This window comes from Paramormyrops kingsleyae, chromosome 20 (genome assembly GCF_048594095.1).
Source record: "Paramormyrops kingsleyae isolate MSU_618 chromosome 20, PKINGS_0.4, whole genome shotgun sequence".
Taxonomy (NCBI): Eukaryota; Metazoa; Chordata; class Actinopteri; order Osteoglossiformes; family Mormyridae; genus Paramormyrops; species Paramormyrops kingsleyae.
In genome coordinates this window covers 3,085,500-3,098,828 of record NC_132816.1, presented here as the reverse complement: position 1 = coordinate 3,098,828, position 13,329 = coordinate 3,085,500, and the positions used below count along the sequence as shown (strand labels likewise).

General features: G+C 38.2%; 1 protein-coding gene across 1 annotated transcript in view; it reads left to right on the top strand.

Annotated features, from left to right (window-relative positions):
• Window positions 1-13,329, top strand: part of LOC111836354 (uncharacterized) — a 356,103-nt gene that overhangs the window by 168,590 nt on the left and 174,184 nt on the right. The gene's annotated exons all lie outside the window — the stretch shown is intronic.

Genomic DNA, 13,329 nt, shown 5'->3' with positions numbered 1-13,329 from the left:
TCCTATCTTATCCTATTCTATCTTACCTGAGCCATTCCTATCCTACCTTATGCTATTCAATCATATCTTAGCCATTCCTATCCTACCTTCTGCTATTCTACTTTACCCATTCCTATCATGCCTTAACCTATTCTCTTAACTTACCCATTCCTATCCTACCTCATCCTATTCTATCTTATCTTAGATATTCCTATCCTACCTTATCCTATTCTATCTTAACTTAGCCACTGCTATCCTACCTTATGCTATTCTGCCTTACCCATTCCTATCCAACCTTATCCTATTGTATATTACCTTAGGCATTGCTATCCTACCTAATGCTATTCTACCTTACCCATTCCTATCCTACCCTGTCCTAATCTATCTTTCCTTAGCCATTTCTAAACTACCTTATGCTATTGTATCATACCTTAGCCATTCAACAACAACAAATAAGAATTTTTTTTTTTTTAGCGCATTATCACAACATTACATCGTCTCAAAGCGCTTTACAGCATCCCTACCCAAAGACCCCAGTGAGTAAGCCGTAGGCGACACTATCCTACCTTATCCAATTCTATCTTACCTTACCCATTCCTATCCTACCTTATCCTATTCCATCTTACCTGAGCCATTCCTATCCTACCTTATCCTATTCTATCGTATCTTAGCCATTCCAATCCTACCTTCTGCTATTCTACCTTACCCATTCCTATCATACCTTATCCTATTCTCTTAACTTAGCCATTCCTATCCTACCTTATCCTATTGTATCTTATCTTAGCCATTCCTATCCTACCTTATGCTTTTCTATATTATCTAACCCATTCCTATCATTCCTTATGCTATTCTATCTTAGCCGTTCCTATCCTACCTCATCCTATTCTATCTTACCTTAGACATTCCTATCCTACCTTATCCTATTCTATCTTAACTTAGCCACTGCTATCCTACCTTATGCTATTCTGCCTTACCCATTCCTATCCTAATTTATCCAGTTGTATCTTACCTTACCCATTCCTATCCTACCCTGTCCTAATCTATCTTTCCTTAGCCATATCTAAACTACCTTATGCTATTGTATCATTCCTTAGCCATTCAACAACAACAAATAAGAAATTTATTTTTGTTTAGCGCATTATCACAACATTTCATCGTCTCAAAGCGCTTTACTGCATCCCTACCCAAAGACCCCAGTGAGTAAGCCATAGGCGAAACTATCCTACCTTATCCAATTCTATCTTACCTCACCCATTCCTATCTTACCTTATCCAATTCTATCTTACCTTACCCATTCCAATCCAACCTTATCCATTTTTATCCTGCCCCTTGCTATTCTATCTTGTCGTAGCCATTCCTATCTTACCTAATCCAATTATATCTAACCTTATCCTATTGTATCTTACCTCACCCATTCCTATCCTCCCTAATGCTATTCTATCTTATCTTAGCCATTCCTATCCTACCTTATGCTTTTCTATATTATCTAACCCATTTCAATCATTCCTTATGCTATTCTATCTTAGCCGTTCCATTCTTACCTTATCCTATTCTATCTTAACTTAGCCACTGCTATCCTACCTTATGCTATTCTGCCTTACCCTTTCCTATCCTACCTTATCCTATTGTATCTTACCTTAGCCATTGCTATCCTACCTAATGCTATTCTACCTTACCCATTCCTATCCTACCCTGTCCTAATCTATCTTTCCTTACCCATTTCTAAACTACCTTATGCTATTGTATCATACCTTAGCCATTGAACAACAACAAATAAGATATATATTTTTGTTTAGCGCATTATCACGACATTACATCGTCTCAAAGCGCTTTACTGCATCCCTACCCAAAGACCCCAGTGAGTAAGCCATAGGCGACACTATCCTACCTTATCCAAATCTATCTTACCTCACCCATTCCTATCCTACCTTATCCAAATCTATCTTACCTCACCCATTCCTATCCTACCTTATCCTATTCTATCTTATCTTAGCCATTCCTATCTTAACTTATCCAATTCTATCTTACCTTACCCATTCCTATCCTATCTTATCCTATTCTATCTTACCTGAGCCATTCCTATCCTACCATATGCTATTCAATCGTATCTTAGCCATTCCTATCCTACCTTCTGCTATTCTACTTTACCCATTCCTATCATGCCTTAACCTATTCTCTTAACTTACCCATTCCTATCCTACCTCATCCTATTCTATCTTATCTTAGATATTCCTATCCTACCTTATCCTATTCTATCTTAACTTAGCCACTGCTATCCTACCTTATGCTATTCTGCCTTACCCATTCTAATCCAACCTTATCCTATTGTATCTTACCTTAGCCATTGCTATCCTACCTAATGCTATTCTACCTTACCCATTCCTATCCTACCCTGTCCTAATCTATCTTTCCTTAGCCATTTCTAAACTACCTTATGCTATTGTATCATACCTTAGCCATTCAACAACAACAAATAAGAAATTATTTTTTTTTTAGCGCATTATCACAACATTACATCGTCTCAAAGCGCTTTACAGCATCCTTACCCAAAGACCCCAGTGAGTAAGCCATAGGCGACACTATCCTACCTTATCCAAATCTATCTTACCTCACCCATTCCTATCCTACCTTATCCTATTCTATCTTACCTTACCCATTCCTATCCTACCTTATCCTATTCCATCTTACCTGAGCCATTCCTATCCTACCTTATCCTATTCTATCGTATCTTAGCCATTCCAATCCTACCTTCTGCTATTCTACCTTACCCATTCCTATCATACCTTATCCTATTCTCTTAACTTAGCCATTCCTATCCTACCTCATCCTATTATATCTTATCTTAGATATTCCTATCCTACCTTATCCTATTCTATCTTAACTTAGCCACTGCTATCCTACCTTATGCTATTCTGCCTTACCCATTCCTATCCAACCTTATCATATTGTATCTTACCTTAGCCATTGCTATCCTACCTAATGCTATTCTACCTTACCCATTCCTATCCTACCCTGTCCTAATCTATCTTTCCTTAGCCATTTCTAAACTACCTTATGCTATTGTATCATACCTTAGCCATTGAACAACAACAAATAAGATATTTATTTTTGTTTAGCGCATTATCACGACATTACATCGTCTCAAAGCGCTATACAGCATCCTTACCCAAAGACCCCAATGAGTAAGCCATAGGCGACACTATCCTACCTTATCCAAATCTATCTTACCTCACCCATTCCTATCCTACCTTATCCTATTCTATCTTACCTTACCCATTCCTATCCTATCTTATCCTATTCTATCTTACCTGAGCCATTCCTATCCTACCTTATGCTATTCAATCGTATCTTAGCCATTCCTATCCTACCTTCTGCTATTCTACTTTACCCATTCCTATCATGCCTTAACCTATTCTCTTAACTTACCCATTCCTATCCTACCTCATCCTATTATATCTTATCTTAGATATTCCTATCCTACCTTATCCTATTCTATCTTAACTTAGCCACTGCTATCCTACCTTATGCTATTCTGCCTTACCCATTCCTATCCAACCTTATCCTATTGTATCTTACCTTAGGCATTGCTATCCTACCTAATGCTATTCTACCTTACCCATTCCTATCCTACCCTGTCCTAATCTATCTTTCCTTAGCCATTTCTAAACTACCTTATGCTATTGTATCATACCTTAGCCATTCAACAACAACAAATGAGAATTTTTTTTTTTTTAGCGCATTATCACAACATTACATCGTCTCAAAGCGCTTTACAGCATCCCTACCCAAAGACCCCAGTGAGTAAGCCGTAGGCGACACTATCCTACCTTATCCAATTCTATCTTACCTTACCCATTCCAATCCTACCTTATCCTATTCCATCTTACCTGAGCCATTCCTATCCTACCTTATCCTATTCTATCGTATCTTAGCCATTCCAATCCTACCTTCTGCTATTCTACCTTACCCATTCCTATCATACCTTATCCTATTCTCTTAACTTAGCCATTCCTATCCTACCTCATCCTATTATATCTTATCTTAGATATTCCTATCCTACCTTATCCTATTCTATCTTAACTTAGCCACTGCTATCCTACCTTATGCTATTCTGCCTTACCCATTCCTATCCAACCTTATCCTATTGTATCTTACCTTAGGCATTGCTATCCTACCTAATGCTATTCTACCTTACCCATTCCTATCCTACCCTGTCCTAATCTATCTTTCCTTAGCCATTTCTAAACTACCTTATGCTGTTGTATCATACCTTAGCCATTCAACAACAACAAATAAGAATTTTTTTTTTTTAGCGCATTATCACAACATTACATCGTCTCAAAGCGCTTTACAGCATCCCTACCCAAAGACCCCAGTGAGTAAGCCGTAGGCGACACTATCCTACCTTATCCAATTCTATCTTACCTTACCCATTCCAATCCTACCTTATCCTATTCCATCTTACCTGAGCCATTCCTATCCTACCTTATCCTATTCTATCGTATCTTAGCCATTCCAATCCTACCTTCTGCTATTCTACCTTACCCATTCCTATCATACCTTATCCTATTCTCTTAACTTAGCCATTCCTATCCTACCTTATCCTATTGTATCTTATCTTAGCCATTCCTATCCTACCTTATGCTTTTCTATATTATCTAACCCATTCCTATCATTCCTTATGCTATTCTATCTTAGCCGTTCCTATCCTACCTCATCCTATTCTATCTTACCTTAGACATTCCTATCCTACCTTATCCTATTCTATCTTAACTTAGCCACTGCTATCCTACCTTATGCTATTCTGCCTTACCCATTCCTATCCTAATTTATCCAGTTGTATCTTACCTTACCCATTCCTATCCTACCCTGTCCTAATCTATCTTTCCTTAGCCATATCTAAACTACCTTATGCTATTGTATCATTCCTTAGCCATTCAACAACAACAAATAAGAAATTTATTTTTGTTTAGCGCATTATCACAACATTTCATCGTCTCAAAGCGCTTTACAGCATCCCTACCCAAAGACCCCAGTGAGTAAGCCATAGGCGAAACTATCCTACCTTATCCAATTCTATCTTACCTCACCCATTCCTATCTTACCTTATCCAATTCTATCTTACCTTACCCATTCCAATCCAACCTTATCCATTTCTATCCTGCCCCTTGCTATTCTATCTTGTCGTAGCCATTCCTATCTTACCTAATCCAATTATATCTAACCTTATCCTATTGTATCTTACCTCACCCATTACTATCCTACCTAATGCTATTCTATCTTACCTTAGCCAGTCCTATCCTACCTTATCCTATTATATCTTATCTTAGCCATTCCTATCCTACCTTATGCTTTTCTATATTATCTAACCCATTCCAATCATTCCTTATGCTATTCTATCTTAGCCGTTCCATTCCTACCTTATCCTATTCTATCTTTACTTAGCCACTGCTATCCTACCTTATGCTATTCTGCCTTACCCTTTCCTATCCTACCTTATCCTATTGTATCTTACCTTAGCCATTGCTATCCTACCTAATGCTATTCTACCTTACCCATTCCTATCCTACCCTGTCCTAATCTGTCTTTCCTTAGCCATTTCTAAACTACCTTATGCTATTGTATCATACCTTAGCCATTCAACAACAACAAATAAGAATTTTTTTTTTTTTAGCGCATTATCACAACATTACATCGTCTCAAAGCGCTTTACAGCATCCCTACCCAAAGACCCCAGTGAGTAAGCCGTAGGCGACACTATCCTACCTTATCCAATTCTATCTTACCTTACCCATTCCTATCCTACCTTATCCTATTCCATCTTACCTGAGCCATTCCTATCCTACCTTATCCTATTCTATCGTATCTTAGCCATTCCAATCCTACCTTCTGCTATTCTACCTTACCCATTCCTATCATACCTTATCCTATTCTCTTAACTTAGCCATTCCTATCCTACCTTATCCTATTGTATCTTATCTTAGCCATTCCTATCCTACCTTATGCTTTTCTATATTATCTAACCCATTCCTATCATTCCTTATGCTATTCTATCTTAGCCGTTCCTATCCTACCTCATCCTATTCTATCTTACCTTAGACATTCCTATCCTACCTTATCCTATTCTATCTTAACTTAGCCACTGCTATCCTACCTTATGCTATTCTGCCTTACCCATTCCTATCCTAATTTATCCAGTTGTATCTTACCTTACCCATTCCTATCCTACCCTGTCCTAATCTATCTTTCCTTAGCCATATCTAAACTACCTTATGCTATTGTATCATTCCTTAGCCATTCAACAACAACAAATAAGAAATTTATTTTTGTTTAGCGCATTATCACAACATTTCATCGTCTCAAAGCGCTTTACAGCATCCCTACCCAAAGACCCCAGTGAGTAAGCCATAGGCGAAACTATCCTACCTTATCCAATTCTATCTTACCTCACCCATTCCTATCTTACCTTATCCAATTCTATCTTACCTTACCCATTCCAATCCAACCTTATCCATTTCTATCCTGCCCCTTGCTATTCTATCTTGTCGTAGCCATTCCTATCTTACCTAATCCAATTATATCTAACCTTATCCTATTGTATCTTACCTCACCCATTCCTATCCGACCTAATGCTATTCTATCTTACCTTAGCCAGTCCTATCCTACCTTATCCTATTATATCTTATCTTAGCCATTCCTATCCTACCTTATGCTTTTCTATATTATCTAACCCATTCCAATCATTCCTTATGCTATTGTATCTTAGCCGTTCCATTCCTACCTTATCCTATTCTATCTTAACTTAGCCACTGCTATCCTACCTTATGCTATTCTGCCTTACCCTTTCCTATCCTACCTTATCCTATTGTATCTTACCTTAGCCATTGCTATCCTACCTAATGCTATTCTACCTTACCCATTCCTATCCTACCCTGTCCTAATCTATCTTTCCTTAGCCATTTCTAAACTACCTTATGCTATTGTATCATTCCTTAGCCATTCAACAACAACAAATAAGAAATTTATTTTTGTTTAGCGCATTATCACAACATTTCATCGTCTCAAAGCGCTTTACAGCATCCCTACCCAAAGACCCCAGTGAGTAAGCCATAGGCGAAACTATCCTACCTTATCCAATTCTATCTTACCTCACCCATTCCTATCTTACCTTATCCAATTCTATCTTACCTTACCCATTCCAATCCAAACTTATCCATTTCTATCCTGCCCCTTGCTATTCTATCTTGTCGTAGCCATTCCTATCTTACCTAATCCAATTATATCTAACCTTATCCTATTGTATCTTACCTCACCCATTCCTATCCTACCTTATGCTATTCAATCGTATCTTAGCCATTCCTATCCTACCTTCTGCTATTCTACTTTACCCATTCCTATCATGCCTTAACCTATTCTCTTAACTTACCCATTCCTATCCTACCTCATCCTATTCTATCTTATCTTAGATATTCCTATCCTACCTTATCCTATTCTATCTTAACTTAGCCACTGCTATCCTACCTTATGCTATTCTGCCTTACCCATTCCTATCCAACCTTATCCTATTGTATCTTACCTTAGGCATTGCTATCCTACCTAATGCTATTCTACCTTACCCATTCCTATCCTACCCTGTCCTAATCTATCTTTCCTTAGCCATTTCTAAACTACCTTATGCTATTGTATCATACCTTAGCCATTCAACAACAACAAATAAGATTTTTTTTTTTTTTAGCGCATTATCACAACATTACATCGTCTCAAAGCGCTTTACAGCATCCCTACCCAAAGACCCCAGTGAGTAAGCCGTAGGCGACACTATCCTACCTTATCCAATTCTATCTTACCTTACCCATTCCTATCCTACCTTATCCTATTCCATCTTACCTGAGCCATTCCTATCCTACCTTATCCTATTCTATCGTATCTTAGCCATTCCAATCCTACCTTCTGCTATTCTACCTTACCCATTCCTATCATACCTTATCCTATTCTCTTAACTTAGCCATTCCTATCCTACCTTATCCTATTGTATCTTATCTTAGCCATTCCTATCCTCCCTTATGCTTTTCTATATTATCTAACCCATTCCTATCATTCCTTATGCTATTCTATCTTAGCCGTTCCTATCCTACCTCATCCTATTCTATCTTACCTTAGACATTCCTATCCTACCTTATCCTATTCTATCTTAACTTAGCCACTGCTATCCTACCTTATGCTATTCTGCCTTACCCATTCCTATCCTAATTTATCCAGTTGTATCTTACCTTACCCATTCCTATCCTACCCTGTCCTAATCTATCTTTCCTTAGCCATATCTAAACTACCTTATGCTATTGTATCATTCCTTAGCCATTCAACAACAACAAATAAGAAATTTATTTTTGTTTAGCGCATTATCACAACATTTCATCGTCTCAAAGCGCTTTACAGCATCCCTACCCAAAGACCCCAGTGAGTAAGCCATAGGCGAAACTATCCTACCTTATCCAATTCTATCTTACCTCACCCATTCCTATCTTACCTTATCCAATTCTATCTTACCTTACCCATTCCAATCCAACCTTATCCATTTCTATCCTGCCCCTTGCTATTCTATCTTGTCGTAGCCATTCCTATCTTACCTAATCCAATTATATCTAACCTTATCCTATTGTATCTTACCTCACCCATTCCTATCCTACCTAATGCTATTCTATCTTATCTTAGCCATTCCTATCCTACCTTATGCTTTTCTATATTATCTAACCCATTTCAATCATTCCTTATGCTATTCTATCTTAGCCGTTCCATTCCTACCTTATCCTATTCTATCTTAACTTAGCCACTGCTATCCTACCTTATGCTATTCTACCTTACCCATTCCTATCCTACCCTGTCCTAATCTATCTTTCCTTACCCATTTCTAAACTACCTTATGCTATTGTATCATACCTTAGCCATTGAACAACAACAAATAAGATATTTATTTTTGTTTAGCGCATTATCACGACATTACATCGTCTCAAAGCGCTTTACTGCATCCCTACCCAAAGACCCCAGTGAGTAAGCCATAGGCGACACTATCCTACCTTATCCAAATCTATCTTACCTCACCCATTCCTATCCTACCTTATCCAAATCTATCTTACCTCACCCATTCCTATCCTACCTTATCCTATTCTATCTTATCTTAGCCATTCCTATCTTAACTTATCCAATTCTATCTTACCTTACCCATTCCTATCCTATCTTATCCTATTCTATCTTACCTGAGCCATTCCTATCCTACCATATGCTATTCAATCGCATCTTAGCCATTCCTATCCTACCTTCTGCTATTCTACTTTACCCATTCCTATCATGCCTTAACCTATTCTCTTAACTTACCCATTCCTATCCTACCTCATCCTATTCTATCTTATCTTAGATATTCCTATCCTACCTTATCCTATTCTATCTTAACTTAGCCACTGCTATCCTACCTTATGCTATTCTGCCTTACCCATTCTTATCCAACCTTATCCTATTGTATCTTACCTTAGCCATTGCTATCCTACCTAATGCTATTCTACCTTACCCATTCCTATCCTACCCTGTCCTAATCTATCTTTCCTTAGCCATTTCTAAACTACCTTATGCTATTGTATCATACCTTAGCCATTCAACAACAACAAATAAGAAATTAATTTTTTTTTAGCGCATTATCACAACATTACATCGTCTCAAAGCGCTTTACAGCATCCCTACCCAAAGACCCCAGTGAGTAAGCCGTAGGCGACACTATCCTACCTTATCCAATTCTATCTTACCTTACCCATTCCTATCCTACCTTATCCTATTCCATCTTACCTGAGCCATTCCTATCCTACCTTATCCTATTCTATCTTATCTTAGACGTTCCTATCCTACCTTATCCTATTTTATCTCATCCTATCCTATCCTACGATAAAATAGGATAAGATAAGATAAGAACATAAGAAATTTACAAACGAGAGGGGGCCATTCGGCCCATCAAGCTCATTTGGGGCAAACTTAACTAATAGCTCAGAGTTGTTAAAATCTTATCTAGCTCTGATTTAAAGGAACCCAGGGTTTTAGCTTCCGCTACACTAGCAGGAAGACTATTCCATACTCTACACGCTGTGTAAAGAAGTGCTTCCTCAAATTTGTGTTAAAATGTTCTCCCGCTAATTTCCACTTATGGCCACGAGTTCTAGTATTTAAACTAATTCTGAAATAGCCATTTGGCTGAACAGCATCCAGACCCAATAGAATCTTATAGACCTGGATCATGTCCCCCCTTAGTCTCCTTTGCTCAAGGCTAAACAAATTCAGCTCAGCTAACTTCTCCTCATAAGACATTCCTCTAAGATCATGAATCATTCTCGTAGCCCTCCGTTGCACCTTTTCTAAGGCAGCAATGTCCTTCTTAAGGTATGGTGACCAAACCTGCACACAATATTCTAGGTGGGGTCTTACCAAAGGAATTACATAAATGTAACATCACCTCCCTTGACTTAAACTCCTCACACCTAGAGATATAGCCCAACATTCTATTGGCCTTTTTTATTGCTTCCCCACAATGGCGAGAGTGGGACATGGAAGCATCAACATTCACACCAAGATCTTTCTAATATAAGAGCTTTACAATATGTAACCTTTCTTTCTTACCTGGGGAGGAGGATAATTGGTAAAACAAGTCCACCCAAAAACTTATTTCCTTATTTATTTTGACCTGTAACCATTTACCTAATTAATAATATAACAATACACTATTTCCTCTCTAAGGCTCAGCCTGGTTCCGTCTCTATATAATCATTTCCAAACCCCTTTCCATCAATTTTGTGTCTTTTCTTTTCTTATCTGGAATCCAACGGAGGGTGCTCGGCTCCGGTGCAGATCCTGGCAGGGTGCGTGTGACCGTATTCTTCCCCTGACCGTTTTCCTCTCCGAGTAGTGGTATGCGATACCACAAGATTTGGTATCGATCCGATACCAAGTAAATACAGGACAAGTATCGCCGATACCCATATAAATACTTTTTAATAATTAAGGTGGATGCATCATCAAATTGCTAAAGCTGAATTAGTTTTCATTACCTTTAAGTGTTTTTCTGACATTTTTATTAATTAGTAAAACCCAGGTGTCACGACCGCTGATAGCACGCCGGGAAGGAAGGCACGGGAGTCCAGGATACGGGGAAAACTCGGGGTTTAATGAGGGTAAGATAAAATCCAGAGCACAAACAGCCATCAGCAACTAGGAGATGTTAATGACAGAACTAGGGAAACAAACTGGAACGTGGACTGAAATACACAGGATCAATTAGAAATAACAGGAAACAGCTGGTGACACCAGGATTTCACATGAGGTTAAGAGGGGGGCGTGGCACACAAGAGGATCGGACGAGCAGGGCGTGACACCAGGACAGAATTTTGGTATAGTTAAGAAGTAAATAAATACTTTATTATAAAACATAAGTAACACAAAATGTATTTTTCTTAAATAAAGTGCACAAAATTAGACAACCGGCTTTATTTACATAAAAAATTATTAGTGAAAATACAAAAAACAAAGTACAATAAAAAATACAATAAAGTTTAAACACATTCAAAGAAATAACAAAAAATGGTAATTATAGTCAATCAAATCTGAGCTATATTCAGTATATTTCTTTCAATTCCAGTAAATGTATTCATTTTATAACATGTGGCAATATTGTATCAAATAACACGTTAATTTTGATTAATTAATCACAGAAGAAGTAATGAGTTAAAAAATAACTTTGATTAACCGCATTCCATGATTCTGGTCACGGTGACTGAAAAATGATCACGTAAACCCAAACCATTTACCTATTTGAACCTGATGCTAACACTAGCATCCATGATAAAAAGGTCTTAGCATAATTTATACATTTTCAGTTTTAACCACTTGCACTTTGAAAATTTAATATTAACTAATGCTGAAGATAACTAAAATATTACTGGCACCACTATACCCTACCTGGATATTCTCTGCCAAATTGAAAGGCTTCTGCCAGTGCGTGCGAGTGTGCGCGCGCGCGTGCGTATGTGCCGCCGAGTCACTTGACGGTAATGTTGGTATCAAATTACAAGACTGAGGAGGAGGAGCAAAGCCTGTCGCGTACTTATTTTATCAATTAATCAATATAATATAATTTGCTTTCAGGGTTTCACACACTATCACAGCCTTAACCTGGACTGCGAACATCTAAAAGAAAAATATGGGGAAAATAAAACATATTCCTTTTTTCCCTTTTACACATAACGAATTCATATTACAACAACATGTACATATCGATGACACATTATAACATCCAAGGTTTACGTAATCTCAATGGGCAAATGAAGCATTATTTAAATCCCCGGTTGGTTTTTTCCTTTACTTTTTATATCCCGCCATAGCACAATGAACATTTTCCCTTAACTCAGTCCCGTAACACTCACCGAAAAACTAAAGGACAACTCTTTTTTTTTCCCCAAATTACTTTTAACTTAACAAAAGCTAAAAATTAAACCAGCTGCTCGCTTGGTAGCTCCACCATGCCGGCCCGTCTTATTCCACTTTCCGTGCGCTTCTCTCCTTCTTTCTATATATTTTTCTTTAAGAGCTCTGCTAAACTGCCACACTCCTAATCCAGGTCTTTACCTTTGGCATGTACTGTAACACACCCTCCGCGCAGAACAGGGCTTGTCCGTCTCAACCGTCTTCTTCATCACATCTTTCAGCATGCTGACTTTCTTCACCTTCTCCCTGCTGTTATTTTCCACGGCCTCATTTTTTTTCTAAATGTGTGTCAGATTCCTTAGCTGTTATTTTAACTGTAAAGGTAATTTTAATCTTGACTACTTTCATTTCTTTGCTCTCCATTTTTAATATAGCAAGTCTCTTCAAAATGCAGCCACTCGCCAAGATGCTCGAAAGAAGTTTGAGAAAAGAAGTACATGTGATTCAAAAGTAATCAAGCTGTTGCCACGGACGCCCATTCGTACCATAACAAACAATACGATCCTATGCAGGTCGTCGGCGACTTTCGGCTGCGATCGGCTCCGACTGATCGGTCGTAGGTCCGATTCGGCCGTAAGCAGGTTGCCAACTCTGACGCATCTGGAGCGAGACTCAGGCGGTCAGACACCGCGGTGAAGTTGGTTTTATGTTCGATATTCACCACATTTACTGACATCTAAACTGCAATATCTTCGGGGTCATGACGGCAATTCTTTTCAGATTAGGCTCCACATGTGAAGTTAAACGAGGGCAATATTTCACACTTTAAGTTAGCTCAACATTCTCCAGCAATATGAATTAAGAATACAAAGCAAGATGGGAATATCATTCTGC